The 17758-nt window shown below is 43.9% G+C and overlaps 1 pseudogene; it reads right to left on the minus strand.

The window, feature by feature from the left end:
- Positions 1-3991: 3991 nt before the first annotated feature.
- LOC143888244 (ferredoxin pseudogene) lies at positions 3992-4678 on the minus strand (annotated as a pseudogene).
- Between the last annotated feature and the right edge of the window lie 13080 nt (positions 4679-17758).

The following is a 17758-nucleotide window of genomic DNA, read 5'->3' on the forward strand; positions in this document are numbered from 1 at the left end:
CGTTGCACTTCTCGGATGGTTTTCGGGGGAGCGAGCTCCACCACGGCCTTGATTTTTTCCGGATTGGCCTCTATCCCTCTCTGGCTGACCACAAACCCCAGAAACTTCCCCGAGCTGACCCCAAAAGTGCACTTGGTGGGATTGAGTTTCATCTTATTGTCTCTCAGGACTTGAAACGTTTCTTCTAGATCGGCGACATGGTCTTGCGAGCTTAGGCTCTTCACCAGCATGTCGTCGACGTACACTTCCATGTTGCGGCCAATCTGATTCCGGAAGAGTTTGTTTACAAGCCTCTGATACGTGGCCCCAGCATTCTTCAGGCCAAAGGGCATGACACGGTAGCAGTAAGTCCCCTGATCCGTTACGAAGGAGGTCTTCGGGATATCTGACTCATACATTCTGATCTGGTTATATCCGGAGAAAGCGTCCATGAAACTGAGCACTTCGTGACCCGCTGTGGCATCGATGAGCTGATCGATTTTTGGGAGCGGGTAGCTGTCCTTTGGACAGGCTTTATTCAAATCCGTGAAGTCGACGCAGGTCCTCCATTTCCCATTGGCCTTTTTCACCAGAACTACGTTTGCCAGCCAGTCCGGGTACTGGATTTCTCGGATGAAGTCAGCTCTTAGGAGTCTCTCCACCTCTTCTCTGATCGCCATCTGCCTTTCGAGGGCGAAGTGTCTCTTCTTCTGCTTCACCGGCCTGCAGGTCGGGTCGACACCTAGTCTGTGCGAACTGACCTCCGGGTTGATGCCGGGCATGTCCGTGGGGGCCCATGCGAAGACATCCGCATTGTCCTGGAGGAACTGGGTGAGGTTGTGCCGGACGTCGTCGTCAAGAGAGGAGCCGATCTGGACTACCTTTTCGTCATCTTTCTCGCACAGGGGAACGGGGACAAGGTCTTCGGCGGGTTGAGTTCCCTGAGCTTCGTCCCTCAAGTCCAGTAGTTCGATTGGCAACGACTCCGTCGCATTTCTGCCTTTAAGCGCCATTGCATAACATTCCCGAGATTGCGGCTGGTCTCCTTGAACTTCTCCCACGCCACTGGGCGTTATGAACTTCATCTTCTGGTGATAGGCGGACGCGACGGCGCGGATCAGGTTCTGGCCAGGCCGTCCTAAAATAGCGTTATAGACCGAGGTGGCCCTCACTACTAGGAAGTTGACCATGGCGAAGGCCTGGCAGGGCGGTTCTCCGACGAGGACAGGGAGCTCGATTTGTCCCTCAACCTTGACCACTTCTCCTGAAAAGCCGAAAAGATCTGAGTTTGCAGGCTTTAAGCGGTCGTCACCTATCATCATTCTTTCGAAGGCGTGATAGTACAGAATGTCGGCTGAGCTCCCGTTGTCTACCAGGATTTTCCTCAGCTCCCAGTTCGCGACGAGCATAGTCAGGACTAGGGCGTCGTCATGTGGTAATATCAAGCCGTCCAGGTCCGCGTCCGAGAAGGAGATCTCATTCTCCGTCTTCGCTTTCTTGCTGCATGTATGCACGGCGTTGACCCGGCGCGCATATGCTTTCCGAGCAGCAGAGGAGGTGCCTCCAGCCGCCGGGCCTCCCATGATTGTGCCAATGACTCCTCTTGGTTGGGAGCCGTGTGCTTCTGGTGGTGGACTGGGCGGCGATGGAGACTGTCTTCGGACTGGGGGCGGTTGAGACCGCCGAGGGCTTCGGCCCTGGGGACCCTTCTCCTTGGGGTCACTCCCGCGGGTGTCACTCCGGACATATTTTTTCAAGTAGCCTCTGCTGATTAGCTGCTCGATCTCCTCCTTCAGCTGTCGGCAATCGTCTGTATCGTGTCCGTGGTCCCTGTGGAACCGGCAGTACTTCGATTTGTCTCTCCTGTTTCCCTTGGAGATCATTGGAGTTGGCCATTTTATGAACTCTTCTCCGCTGATGGCCGCCAGTATATGCCTCCGCGAGGTGTTGAGAGGGGTGAAGTTTTCTTCCCTCCTGTGAGGGGATTTGTCCCTTCTGACGACCTTGTCGTCCCTGCGCTGCTTAGCATGGGGCTTGTCTTGGTTCCTGTCGTCAGAGGTTCTCCTCCGACTCGAGTCCAGAGCTGCCAGTGTCTCTTCTACTGATATGTACTCCTCTGCCCCGGACATTAGGTCTGCCAGGGAATGAGGATTCCGGCGGGCCACTGCTCGGCGGAAATCATTCGATTTAGCGCCCGTGAGAAGCGCGTTCGTAGCGGCCGAGGGGTCCAAATCTGGCACTTGGAGCGCCTCCCTGTTGAAGCGGCTGACGAAGGCTTTGAGAGGTTCATTATCCTCCTACCGCAAGGTCATCAGGGATGCTGCTGTTTTGCTTGGCCTGCGGCTGCTCATGAAGTGACGAACTAGGTCTTCTCCGAAGTCCTCAAAGTTATTGATGGAGTTCGGTCGGATCCTTGAGTACCAATCCCTAGCTGCACCTGTGAGGGTTGTCGGGAATGCTCTACAGAGGAAACCGTCTGACGCACCGTGGAGGAGCATCAACGTCCGGAACGTCTCCAAATGGTCGACGGGGTCAGTGGTCCCATCATACTGCGGGATAGCTGGCATTTTAAACCCCATTGGTGCTGGAGCACTCATCACATCGTCGGTGAACGGCGTTCTGCTCGAGAACGCCCTGGACACAGGCCGGCCTTGATCCTTAGCTAGCTCTTCGATTCTGTGACCCATCTCTTCTATCCTTCGCATCACCGGGTCGTCTTTATGTTCTGGCGACCTGTTTCTCCCCACGGATTGGCCTGCGGCAGAGCCGGAGTGGCTCTCCGGGCTCCGACGACGGGACCCTGATTTCGCCCGTGGCGCGCGCTCCTCATGAGCTCGGCGCCTTTGCGCAGAGCGAGACCTAGACCTCCTACGGCGGTGCGGCTCTGTCTGAGCATGCCTGGCTATGGGGTGACGGACTTGTCCGGGGGAATGGCGAGTCCGGTCTTCACTACGACGCGACGACCCTCCCCTGTGAATTTCTGACCTTTCGAGGACAGGTTGTGGAGCTTCCGGAGGAGGTTGGGGAGGTGCCTGGAGCAGCTGCTGATACTGGCCAACGAGAGCGGTCATCTGGTGGAAGAGAGCTTGGACTTGCTCTGGAGTCGGCATGGAGTTAAGATTTACGGAGCGAGGCTGGTTTTGTTCAGCCGTGGCGGAGGCTGCCACTACCAGCGAGGCGAGTCGCTCACTCCGAGTCCTGCCGGGTAGCACGGCTCGGGTGGTACGTGCGGTTGGCACCCGCGCACTCTTGCGTCCTGCCATTTTTGTGAAGTGGTTGGAACAGCCTTTAGTTCTGGGGTCCCACGGATGGCGCCAATCTGTTAGGCCCAAAATCGGTTAACAGATATGGCAGTGACGTAAGAGCCGAGCTGGAGGGATGTAGAGTCCAGATGAGCTGTATGCTGCACAGAAGCAAACGAGGTCAGAATGACCGACCCGGAGTGTACTCCGGACAGGCCCTTCGACACTCAAGTCAGTATGAGCCGGAGTGAAGAGGGTGTTTTTAAGAGTGGTGGGTGAGATTTTCAATACCCTGATTTATGAGCTTTGAAGGCCCTTTTATAGGGAGAAATTGGGGTAGTTGGGGAGTTAATGCTCCCAGACAGGTGTCGACCAGCTATAGGCTCAAGCTCGCCTACTCTGTGTAATTACCAAACTACCCCCGCTGGTGAGGGTCCTGCGGTGGGCCCTCCTCTAGCCACGTGTTGGAAGCTAACAGGCTGCTGCGCTGTTGCACCCCATCATCTACCACCAAGACATCTGACAGTGAGATCTTAACCCAATCCAGTGGTGAGATTTTAAATATTCTAATAGGAAGCATGCAGAGTTGAGTTGAGTTGAGTTCGCCGGGGTTCCATGCAAAAGCAATGATCCCACATCTGAAAAGTAAAGAGATGTGATGGGCTCATAAGGGCTTGGGTACCCTCCCTTTAACGGCTAGCTTTTAAGCGTGTGAGTTCTACCCGCGCCCCCATCGAGTTGCCATTTTCTTTATTAGAGAGAGAGAGAGAGGCATAATAATTGCAAACTATCAAATTACTCACTAAAAACCATGACCACAACCTTCAAATACACTTAAACCCAAAGAAGAATTTACCCAAGAAGAACAACCACAACAAAAAAGAAAAAGAGTAAGAACCCAAGTGGCATCCATTTATGGAGATGATCAAGCAGTGAGCTCCTCCTCCTTGTGGGTCTCAATGGTGACATCGCCCTGCGGGTAAGCAACACAAGTGAGAACCCACCCTTCTTCCATCTGTTCATCATCCAAAAAGCTACCATCAGATTGATCAACCGTCCCTCCAACGATCTTTCCTGCACATGACGAGCAAGAGCCGGCACGACACGAGTAAGGAAGGTCAAATCCGAGCTCCTCGGCTTGGTCGAGAATGTAAACATCGTCCGGGCAGTCGAATTCTACCGGAGGACCTTCCGGGAGGATAAGCTTCACCTTGGCCATGGCGGTTATCCGACCACGTCCGGCCTTGAGGCCGAAGAGAGACTGACCCATGTTAGGGAAGGCTTGGAGGGTTCTAGTGGGCTGCCTCCTGAGGAAGGAGGTGCTCACCATGGGGCCTGAGAGAGTGGCCGTAGCAGCTGCCATTGTAGGAGGAGGGGGAGGATGTGTTGAAGGGTGAGGAAGAATATCAGTAGAGGAGAAGGGAAAAGTGTGGTGCAAATAGTGTGGGTTGATGAAATGGAGATTTGTAAGGAATGCTATCTTGACACGTGGAGCTTTTGTTGTGGCTTGCTTATCTCTTTATCAGTTGGCGAGGATGTGGTTTGCACACTCCCAAGTTCCCAACCACCCATCGCACACACTCGCTGGGTAAGACGAAAATGTCATCATTATTTTTCTTGCGTATAACTTGGATCTCTTACCCTACTGCTTTTTACAGAGTAACTATAGTATTTGGGGCCCATGCTATGCATGGGTGTAAATTGATGGGCCCACCGTAATGCATATGTTTGGATAGAACTGATGGACCCCAGATCATCAGTAACATTAGGAGTAAAATTGTGAGCTCCACCCTGTACATCGTTTTGGGTGGAGATGGTGGGCCAACCATATTTAGGTATAGTAAAATGTTGGGCCCCACCCATCATAAGATGAGGTGTAAAATAGTTAGCCAGTGAAACAACCAGTTACTCCAAAAGCTTAACCCGTCTTCTGGTGTGGCCCCTCTTTTTAGGTTCGGCCTACACATGGCACATGTGGCCCCTCTTTTAGGCTTGGCCATTGCATGTGAATTTTTGCTATCAAGGGGGTTTGAACTCAGGCATTTGCTCTAATACCATGTGAAACAACCAGTTATTCCAAAAGCTTAAGCCGTTGGAAAAGGCATTATTTAATCTTTCATATTTTGCACTTGCCCATTGGAGCAAGTGCAAAATAGTGGTCCCCACCCATGCTATGCTTGGGGTTTAAAGTGTTAGGCCCTACCCTATCAAAACAAAACCTGATTATTAATTTTGAATTAACGCTAGGAGTGTCACATTTCGGCAAAGTTAGAGAAATTCTAACTTCTCAAAACTTTTGACAAAGAGTTGCCAACTCGGTTAGGGCCTTGGACATAAGATATTACTATAAACCGCGGCCTATATTCTCATAATGGGTTTGTGGTCATGTTATGAAACTGGAAGGTGTAAGTGTGGACCCCGATCCGAGAGAGGCGGCGAGGGACGTGCCCCACGCTACAGCAGTCTCACGATCATCCACGTGAATGGAGAGCTCTACCAAGGAACTCTCGAAAGAAATGCCCCTCACAGCATGAGTGGCGATACAAAAGGTGAGATAGCTCTCGATTCGGGGACTAGCCCAGATTCGAGGCGTACCTTAAACAAAGAAGAATCGCCATCCAAGGAAGTGGGCCAAGGATCCCATACTATGCTCTGTTGCAACGGATAACCAGAGATATAAAAGAAGGTTCGTGCCTGGTTACGAATTCAGAAGGTCTAAAGAGCACCTCATCCGCCCAAGTGCAAACACCTGGTCTCTTATGCCATTTACTTAATAATTTTGAAGAGTTTTGGGCGAAAGTCATATGAAATGGGAACGAATATCTCCGAGAAGACGTCTATCTAATCATGCATGTCTCGGAGATGAATAATAAGCACACATAAAAGAAATGAAAGAAGTGTCGCCTAAGAATAACTAGGTTATGAGTGTCATACCTAATTGATGTCTGAGTTCTGGTGTGCAAACACATGCATGCTACAGCTGAAGGTATAGGATCTGTACATGAAAGTAAGAAAACACAGCAAAACACACAACACAATTCAATTCTATACATGACTGGACAAAATGAGTCCTAACTCTAATGCGACCTGACTCGGACCAAGATGGCCGTCCATCCCAGCTGCTCTACGTATCCCGGCCTCGGGAAGAATCGGAGTCAACGTAGTTCGATGCCCTATTCCAAACTACTATGCCTAACCATCTAGAACCGCTATCCTAGACTTGATCCATTAGACTCAACTGATTTTTTAAAGCTTTTTTGTATGATTGCTTAAATTCAAGTGAATTGTAATTTTCAGGACTCTCTATATGCCCTAACTAATGCAAGTTGGTTAGCCTTACACTAATGCAGGTGGGCCCTACATCCTATATGTAACTAGGCTGTGCAACCTAAGGAAAACCAAGGGCTAACTATATGCTTCCTAGTCTAGCCATCGGTTCGACTAAATGTCTAACCGATCGACTTGATGCCTCCTAACTCTAGGGACACTCACGCGACAGGACACACCATATCAACAAATCAGGACAGACATCCAACTCTTAAAACACCCTAAATAGCTAGGACAGACTCCTAACTCTAGAGGAAGATCTTTTTGAAAAGGTTTTGAAGTTTTTATTTTTATTTTTGGGAGATTTGAAATGTTTATTTTTAAAGGTTTGGCTGGACCTGGGATGTGGATCCCAAGCTGCACTACGTACCTCGTGGAAGAGGATCAAGCCAACGTAGTTCGGAACAGATTTCCTAACTACTTCTAATGACTCAAGATTTTTGAGATTTTTGGTTTTTCAGATGTTTTTGTTGTTTTTAAGTGTTTTTGACTCAAGGGGAACAAATCCTATCATCATAAGGGGAGGACAGACTCCCGATATCCCGCAAAGGTTGGACAGCATCCTATGCTTTGCGGGGGAAAAAGACAGAAATACGACTATGCAAGGGTTGGACAGCATCCTATACCTTGTAAGAGAGGATTGAAGAACATGATCTGATGAAAGGTTGGATAAAATCCTAACCCCTATGATGATAGAATTTGATTCCTGAACAAAATGACTGACTCTCTAGACTAAAGACGGATTCCTATGCTAGTGAACTATCAAACTAAGATAAAGCTCAACAAGGAATAAGGAAAAAGAAACCTTGTGCATATTTGGCAAAGATAAAACAACCAGCCGGGCCGGACAGCTACCTAGCCCTAGGGTGCAACAAATGTGCAACCCAATACCCATAAGGGTAAGGGGTATGTTGCCAAGCCGAGTAGGATGTTCTCCCAAAATCAAATGATGCACAAAGAGGAGGTTTAGTAAGAGAATGAGACTGGGTAAGTCTCTTAGACACATAGGTAGGATAGAGAAAAATACTAACAAGGAAAAAGAGACCTTATGCATATTTGGCAAAGGTAAAACACATAGCCGGGCCGGACAGCTACCTAGCCCTAGGGTGCAACAAATGTGCAACCCAATACCCATAAGGGTCGGGGTATGATGCCAAGCCGAGTAAGGTGTTCTCCCAAAACCAAAAGACGCACAAAGAGGGGGTTTAACAAGAGAATGAGATTGAGTGAGGCTCCTAAACACAAAGATGAACTCCAAGAGAGGTGCTGATGAGACATGACATGTCTCCTAAGGATAGACTCACTAATGAGACAAAGCTTGTCCCTAAAGGATACAACTTTCTCTGTCTGAGATATAGCCTGTCTCCCTGAGAGGGCTCTAGAGAACTCTTTCATTGCCCTTGCAATGAATGGATTTCTAATTTCTAGGGGATACACACCATAAAGACTTGGACAAGTCTTTAAATAAATGAGAGGAGTGCTACTTGGACTAAGCGAGTCCCCTAAGGATGGGCTTAGGCTAGCGCCTTCATCGCCCTTGCAACGAGAGGGAATTCTAATATCAAAGAATTTTAACAGAAATCTATAAGACTGTGTTAGTCTATCAAAAAGAGAAGAAAATGCTATCAGATAATCGCAAATTTTATTCTAAGAATAAATCAAGTGCTAAGCAAAGAAGAATATACAATCTAATAGCAATCATAAAATGATAAATAACATTAATTAGTCCAGACCAGCCGCTGGATAGCCTAATAAAGTAAAAAACAATATCAAACACTTCAAAACCAACCACAAACCCCAATACGGGGACTCCAATGAAATCAGATGATGCCAAAGTAATCATCTGATATCAAATACACATGATAATATTTCTAATCCCGCCTTGAGATCAGACAGTACTCATGTCGATAATATCGAATAGAGTAGTCATATAATCTCCTTCTTCCTATTAACAGTTTATTTAAATAAAAAGGAATGAGTATAATGAACTTTGATATAATCTCACCTGAACAATCTATTTATCTTCAGAATCTAACTCAAAATTAAATAAGAGGAAAGAAGAGGGGAGAGGGTATTATCATAATCCAATAAATCTCTCTAAAGGTGGGCTTGGGCTATCGCCTTCATCGCCCTTGCAATGAGAAATGGCAAGTGATCAAAGGGTGTCTACAAAGCTAAGAAACTTCTATCTAAAGAAGGAGGAAGAAAACATGGGGTACTACCATAACAAGGTATGTCCCTCTACACATGGGCTTGGGCTAGCGCCTTCATCGCCCTCTTCTCTTATTCTAATAAACAGCCTTGTGAAACAACTAATGGACAGCAGTTTATACAAAATAATGGGCAGCAATCAGTGAACCATCAGTGGATATCAACTATGTGTTTGTGAAACAAACCCTGGGCAGCAGTTTATGCAAAATAATGGGCAGCAAACAGTGAACCATCAGTGGACAGTAATTATGTATTTGTGAAACAACTAATGGGTAGCAGTTTGTGCAAAATAATGGACAGCAAACAATGAACCATCAGTGGACAGTAATTATGTAGTGCAGAATAACAGCTCTGTACTCCTTAACTCAACTAGAATCACAACTTCAAATCATACAAGCTAAAGGGCAGCAACCATGCCGCGGTGGACATCAGTTATATACTCTTATCTCAGTCTAACATCGCAACAGTTAAGTGCATGAACTAGTAAAGCAGTAGCCAATCAAAAACCAAGTATGAGCACATTATAGAATAAAAGCTGAGGTACTGTATAATTTCTAAAAAAGCATGTCATTTTTTATTATCCAATACAACATTGGATATTTACACAAAATCAAATCAGAAGAGTAATAACCATTTCAAGCAGTTAGAACAAATTAGTGAGAAAATTTTTGAAACATTGCAACAGTTATTGGCTGAACAGTAATAGTAAAGGATAATGACGCAGAGGAAGAAATCTAGGGGGTCCAGGTGTTCTAGGAGTTCTTGGCATCCCAGGAGGCCGGAGAAATGACGAGGGAATTTGCATCTACGTAGTGGGTGAATGCACATTAGGAGCAGCAGGTGAAATGGAAGAACCTGAAATAATATGGACAGGCAACAGGACAGACTGGGAAATAGATGATGTGGGAGGGGCATTGTTAACTTCTTGCTTACCAGCAGCTGAGGTGTTCGAGCTAGAGGAAGCATTTTTCTGTGAGGCTTCCAATGGAGGAGATAAGCTTCCACTAACAGAAAATCCAGCTGCGACAGACATGTGTCCTTTTGGAACAGGGAAAAGTGACTGTTTGGGAGCTGGTATATTTTGGGCTGCTCCAGGAACAAATGGATAAGGATGTCCAGACTGCCCTGGAACTGGAGGTTGCAAGGATGTGGCATTTGGTGAAATAAACTTTATACCTTGTGCATGACCGAGACCAGCAATAGCACTAGGTTGAGGCTGTTGACCACTTGCAGGGCCAACATTAGATTGCGATACTATATTGTATGAAAAAGATGTCCCGGTTGATGAAGATTACCCAGGAACTGGGGGTTGAAGGACTGCTGCAGGCACTGGTGGATTTAACTTCAAACCAGGAGCAGATGGAGATTGTTGAGAGTTTTCTAGAGGCCGCATTAATCTTAGGAACCACGCTATAAGAGAATGAAGGTACAAGGATAACATATCCTGGGGTGCTAAACATACAAAGTAACCGAAACATACAAGCTAAACACAGTGATGTTCTCATTTCAGAATGTATTTATTTGAAAATCTGATATAAAGAACATAACAAATCTCAAAGTGATAATAATGGGAATATAATGACTCATATTAGTGCAAAAATTTCAAATTTAAGCAAACAGATTATAAATACTCCAACAAGAAATGCAAGAATTCAATGCGGCTATTAAAACAGAGTGAATCCATCATATTTTATAACCATCCAATTCTTATTCCCTAGAGAATTAATGATATTAACATCCATATCTCTTCAATTTCACCTTACCCACCTTATTTTTTATTGTTTCAGTATATTAATAAAATGATCATTATAATCAATATATGACAAATAACACATAAAATGACATTATAAAATTTCGATTAGACAAGCATCAGCCCTTTCCCTTTAAAATAGTCTCAATAGGAATATTATCATCCTAGTCTTATTTATTGAACATTTGAATACATTAATACCCTACCCTGAACATAGCTAGGCTAGCATTCATCTTCTTATAGTATCAATATTGAATTCATGATGAAAATTTATCTTAATTGAAACCGTCATAATTAATAAAAATTAGATCACCAACCTGATTGTCAGAATCTTGGATCAAATCGTCGGATCTTCAAATTCTACCGGAGTTTTAAAGGAATAGCCGGAGCTAAGGCCGGAGAAGATGACCGGAATCCGGTCAAATAGGAGTATTACCGGAGAAGAAGGCTTTTGGCAGATCCTTGCTGAATCCACCGGATCTGAGATGAAAATGACCCTAATTCTCTGATTTCCTATGTAGATTGTGAGGAAAATTGATCAGATCTCCGGCCATTGATCGGAAGAGGAGATCGGAATTTCTGCCCTCTTTCTATGTTAGGGTTTCAAGTTGTAGATCTGAGATTTTCAGAGTACGGATGGGTAAAACAAGAGTAGATCTAGGATTTTTAAGAATGTTAGGGTTTGAAGAAGGAACGAAATGGTTGATCTGAAAAGAAATAAAGATCTGAGGGAAGAAAATGAAGAAAAAATGACAAGATCTGCAACAAAACGATCGGATCTAAAGTAGATCTAAGGCATGAGATGAACAGATCTAAGTTTTTTGTGAAAAACTAGGGTTTCTAAAGTGAATACACAGAGAAATCAGCAAATCTAAAGAAGAATAAAAGGAAGAACAATAAAATCTCACGATCAAGATCTGGCCGGAACTAAACCGGAGATTGATCGGAGAGAAAGAGACGGGAATAAAGGTTTGGGATTTGGGGAAAGCTCTCGTTCTCTCTCTTCTCTAATTCTCGTTAATTTGGAAAAATCCGATCCTTGAAAAATGAGCGAAATTTGCTATTTATAGGCAAACCGAAAAACTGATATCGGCACTCTAAGTTGATGAGCGCACACATGCGCGACCCCAGCTGGCTAATGCACCCTCCCTACGCTTGATAACTACACTAACTCCACTTTTCTTTTTCGAATTTTCTTGGTGGATTTTTCTGAAATTTTGCCGAGACAATTCTGAGATCCTAAGGCTTCTGAAAATGTATTCAAGGGTATTTGGGGTCTTTGGATAACTTGAATTTTTCCTAAAATACAAAGTTTTTAGGGTAAAATGAAAAACTTAGTGGGCCACCCCCTATTTACACTACACACACCCTCTCAACCCGATTGCTGGGCAAACGAGTCCTGATCTCGATGAAATTCTGCAAGGGGTTAGAAGAGACCCTAATCCAGCCTAGGGCGAAATTTGAGACCCTAATGCTGAGATTCGGATGGATTTGGCATGAGCCGGGAGGGTTTAGGGCTTAGTCAAAATGGGGTGTCCACAGTAAGACACTACTTTTAACCAATTCTATGAATCAATGAGATTTTTATGTTACGTCTAGAATAGTGAACTAAAACTCTGATACTAAATATTAATCAGTATGCTATGGGGATGAACGTAATCCATGGATGTCAGCTAGATCTAGTCTATGCAATTTAACATTTTTAGGCCCTTGCAATTACATTGGCCTTTACGATCATAAACACCTCAACAGAAGTGAATATTGTAAATGTCGACTCTAGGCAAAAAATTACGCTTCATTAAGGGGAAATTAAAAGAGTGGGATAAGGAGCAGAAAGAAGTGGACTAAGGCAGGAAGAGGATTCTTGAGGACAGATTGATGGAGATAAATACATTGGCAGAGAGTGGTTTGGCCTCGGCGGAGGATTATGAGCAACAAGGAAGATTAATTCAAGAGCATAAAGAGTTGTTGATGCTTAAAGAAATCTCTTGGCGCCAAAGATCTCGAGTCAAGTGGTTGTTGGAGGGAGATAAAAACACAGCCTTCTTCCATGCCATGGCTAGTGCTCGCAGAAGAAGGAACAGAATTGAATCCTTAGAAGTGGAGGGGGAGATTGTATCTGACAAGGAGCGAATTATTGAAGAAATTATTGAATTCTACAGATCTTTATACTCAGCTGATGGGATGTTACGCCCAATTCCTCAAGACATTTGTTTTGCTAGCTTAAGCCTGGAAGACTCAGCCGGATTGGAAATCCCTTTCTCTGAGGTGGAAATCCGATCAGCACTATTTTCTCTGGCAAAAGATAAAGCCCCTAGACCCGATGGTTTTTGTTTGGCTTTCTTTCAAACTTGCTAGGAAACAGTAAAATCGGACATTCTTCGATTCTTCATAGAATTTTTTGAGGGAGCCATCCTTGACAAAGGGACAGGTGCAACTTTTCTCGTCCTCATTCAAAAAATTGAAGGAGCAACAAAAAGCTCGGATTTTCGCCCGATTAGCTTGGTGGGCAGCCTTTACAAAGTCCTCGCAAAGGTTCTGGCGGATCGTATCAAAGTGGTTCTTCCTTCAATTATATCGGTCTGTCAAAGTGCCTTTATAAGCAACCGGCAAATTCTTGATTGTTCTTTAACAGCCAATGAAGCCATTGACTATTATCGGAGGAAGGGGGAAGGTGGCATTCTATGCAAGCTTGACATGGAGAAGGCATATGACAGAGTGGATTGGGCAGCATTAGATTTTCTCATGGGTCGTATGGGCTTTGGGGGTCGGTGGAGAGGGTGGATCCGGAACTGCTTATCGTCCGCCTGGTTTTCTGTCCTCATCAACGGATCAGCAAAAGGATTCTTCAAATCTTCTAGAGGATTGCGGCAGGGCGATCCTCTCTCCTTTTATTTTCCTGATTGTGGCCGAATCACTGTGCAGACTGCTGAAAAAAGGAAGTGAGTTGGGGCTATATCAAGGGTTCCTTATTGGCGAGAGTAAGGTGGAAGTATCGCTTCTTTAGTTTGCGAATGACACTCTTCTGTTCTGTTCTCCGGTCATATCCCAAATTCTTAACCTTAAAGCTATGCTTCGTTGTTATGAGATGGTTTCAGGTCAAAGATCTAATTTCGCAAAATCTCGGTTGTTCGCGATCAACGTTTCTGAGAGCGATGCATCATTTTTCGCCGGAATTATGGGGTGTGGTTTAGATGTCTTTCCAGCAACCTATCTGGGTCTTCCTCTTGGTGTGGGTCGACCGAAACACAACCTATGGGCTCCTATTATTCAAAGGATTGAGCGACGTTTGGCCACCTGGAAGCGCCGGTTGGTTTCCAAAGGAGGTAGATTAGTGCTTATAAAGGCCGTTCTATCCAATATGCCGATATATTTTCTATCTCTTTTTCAATGTCCTGCCTCGGTTGCTAAACGCATCGAACAAATTCAGAGACGCTTCATGTGGGGCGGATCAGGGTCTTCCAAGGGGGTCTCCCTGATTAAATGGAGTATGGTCTGCTTGCCTACTAAAAATGGAGGTTTGGGTATCAGGAGGGTTCAGAGTTTTAACCAGGCCCTTATGGGCAAGTGGCTGTGGAGATTTGGCGAAGAACAATCCTCTTTGTGGGTCCGGGTCATTGGAAGTAAGTATGGTTCAGATCATGAGCATTGGGACTCTGTTGATAATTTTAAACTCAGGTCTCACGGTTTGGAGGGACATCTTGAAGTTGAAGTCGTTATTTGCTCCTTGCGTCCGATTCAGAGTATATAGGGGGGACCGGATTCGGTTCTGGCAGGATCCTTGGTGTTCGGACGTTCCTCTTCAAGTGATGTTTCCTGACTTATTCATCGTTTCATCTCAGAAAGAGGCCTGGGTATCGGAATGTTTTGCAAGGGAACATGGGAAGGTGGCTTGGTATCCTAAGTTTCGCAGAGACTTCTTTGTTAGGGAGTTAAACTCTTACAGCGCCCTCCTCTCCTTATTGGATTCTTGCTTCATCAAGTCTTCGGGCGTAGATCGTCGGATTTGGATTTGGAATCCTTCGGGGATATTTTCAGTCAAATCTTTTTATAACCATCTGATCCCTTCTTTAGTGGAGCATGTGTCCTCCTCGGTTTGGAGACAATCTTGCCCTCCGAGAGTTGCTTTCTTTGGGTGGTCGGTTAGCTGGGGCCGCATTCAAACTATGAATTTTTTGAGGAAACGAGGAATGTGGTTGGTAGATCACTGTCCTCTATGTTTATCCGCTGGGGAATCCATTGACCACCTTTTCATACACTGTAAGGTCGCTCGCCATATTTGGGGTCTTATTTTTTCTCGTTTTGGAATCAGTTGGGTCCTCTCCAACTCTATGGCTGAATTCATTCAGAGTTGGGCCTGGACTCCTTGGAAAAGGAAAGGCAGAACGCTGTGGAAGATGTGTCTCCTGGCCTCATGGTGGTTCTTGTGGAAAGAAAGGAATGCTCGTATCTTTGAAGGGAAGGCTAGATCTCCCTATTGGATTTATATTCAGTTGATAGCTGCGGTCATATCCTGGGCTCGAAGCCTTCCCCTGTTTCGTTTTGTTTCAGCTTTCGACCTCTGGGAAGGATGGTCAATCATATGCTTGGAATCGGCTACCAAAGTAAAAATCCTCCCCTCCTGGATTCCTCCTCCTCCGGGGTCCCTGAAACTTAACTTTGACGGATCGTCTATCGGCAATCCAGGAATGGCAGGAGTAGGGGGGTTATGTAGAAACCACAAAGGGGAAGTCCTCTGGGCCTACTCGGGGCCTATCGGAGAGGCAGACTCAAATGAGGCAGAGGTCCGAGCCGTTCATAGCAGGCTTCTCTCGATGCCTCGTCTAGAGTGCGACAAAATTATCGTCGAAGGGGATTCCTTAAATGTTATTCTCTGGCTTTCGGGTAACGCTTCTCCCCCTTGGCGATTTTTGCCTCTCTTAGAGGAAATAGAGGACAGAGCTAAGGGCTCCTCAATAGTTTTTCGCCATGTCAGGAGATCAGCCAATGCGGAAGCAGACACCCTTGCCAAGAAAGGAGTCTTTCGGGCCGCGTTTGAGTGCTTTGACTATCTACCTCCTTGAATTATTGTACTGCTATCTTTGTATTATCTTTGTTCCTTCAGGACCACCTCGGTTCTGTTTTTACATATATATATATATATATATATATATATATATATATATATATATTCTGTTGCCCTTTTCAAAAAAAAGATTTGAACTATACATATCTTTGGATCAAAATTTCTTTGATCTAGTGTTCGAATTCAAAGTATAGATTTAAAATTCAATGATCTAAGCTAAAAGCAGAGGAATTATGAGCAGTTCAAGCTAAGAAATCTACAAAGCCTTAAGATATGAGTGAATTCTACTCGACTAGATACTAAATTGAAGAACTACTTAGCTTAGAAATTGAAATTTAACTTTAAACAAGTACCTTGCAATTGGAGTTAGAAAGTTGTGTTGTGCTTCAAAGAAATTGCTCAAGTTTAGATGTGCTTTTCGTCTTTTCCTATATTGTGATAAACTCACTTTTTCCTCTTGGAGGAAAGGAGGCATTTCGCGGCTGGTCTGTTTGCGACAGACTAGCTGCGAAATGCCTTTTGCGATGGACCCTAGGAAATCCCTTTTAAAAAATAAGCAATTTGGAAGGGTTTTGGTACAATTTTAACTATTTTCTTGTAATTTATTGATTTGTTGTGATTTGCAATCGTAAATGACCCAAATCTTGCAATCACACAACACGAAGCAATTGTAAATTCTAGTATGTTTTAAATAAGTTTAAAACAGTTTTAAAATTAAAATACCGTGTTCAATCTATTCACCAGCTAGTTTTAACCTTTAAGAATATTGGATGGTTTGAAACCAAAAGGTTTTATTGAAAATTGATTTGTATAAATTTAGGAAATTTGTTAAGAGGATAGTTGCTGTAAAATGCATACATACAAACTATAGTACAAATCGATGCATGCACATACATGTATAAACATAAGCACATACAGAGGCATTCGTTTGTGTGTATTTATTCAGACTCCTATATATATGTGTGTGTATATGTATGTATGTAAAAAAATACATGCGTTCATACTTTTTATACATACTTTTTAGCTTAAACTATTGTCATAGATGATTTACTTGATTCTGTAAAGGTTTTGATTTCAACTCACATTTTTTTCATTCTTAATAATTTGTCAATTTATTGTGAGATTCATAAACTCGTCATGATAGTATATGATATCTTTGCTATTTATTTGAAATATTGTTCCCCACTGTTTAACAAAATTTCTTGAGATTTATGGTGATTCATCAAAGGCCATTTGGATACATGGATTTTATAATATAGGATTGCATAGTCCTGGTTTTTACAAGCATAAACGTGGATTCTACTATCCTGGAAATGTACAATCCAAGTTTTAGCTTGTAAAATCCAGGATTTTACGATCCTGGATTATAAAATTCATGTATCCAAAGGGACGGTGATGTTGAACACCACAATTCTATCATATTCCTACTAACTATGCCCCCATGAGTTGTTAACTATGCTCACAGGATATAATTAGAGGTGAGAGGCACTTCTTCAATGATCCAAACTATTTATTTGTTTTACGTTACGCATTGTTGGATGGCTTATTATGTCCCACTAAGCTAAGTACACGATTAATTTTTTTAAAAAAAGAGTTAGAATGCCATTCCACTCCTAGTGTGTCTATGACTCTATATGCATTTTCTTCATACAAATTAAAATTTTATTTATGTTTAATCTATGAGTAAAATAATGCTCGTAAACAATAAAATTAATCTACATTACATACACGAATATAATGTATAACTATTATCAAATAATATGATGTATAACTATTATCTATGAGTAAAATAATGCTCAAACAATCTAAATAATATGTTATTACTAGATGTATAACAATAACATCCGGTAATAACATAATGATGAACTAATAGTATATTCATGACAACATATATGTTCAGCAGACAATCATAATGGTGGTGCTGTGATTGTGAGGTGATTATGGAGCGGCGGCCGAGACTTAGAAGAGATGATGGAGGGGATCGGTAGCCGGAGGAGGAGCTCGAAATTTCTTCTTCTCCTTTCTTTCCTTGAAATCTCACAGCAAAAGGGGAAAAAAGCCTAAAACACAAGAGGCAAGAAGTCGCTTTTGAGTCGGGAAATCGCACTCTACTTCATTAATTAGAGGTTTTATTCCATTACTTAGAGGTTTTGACGAAAATACCCTTCAAAAAATTATAAACAT

This window comes from Tasmannia lanceolata, unplaced genomic scaffold, assembly GCF_043159265.1.
Source record: "Tasmannia lanceolata isolate RefF3 unplaced genomic scaffold, GAP_Taslan_0.1 ptg000012l, whole genome shotgun sequence".
NCBI classification, from domain to species: domain Eukaryota; kingdom Viridiplantae; phylum Streptophyta; class Magnoliopsida; order Canellales; family Winteraceae; genus Tasmannia; species Tasmannia lanceolata.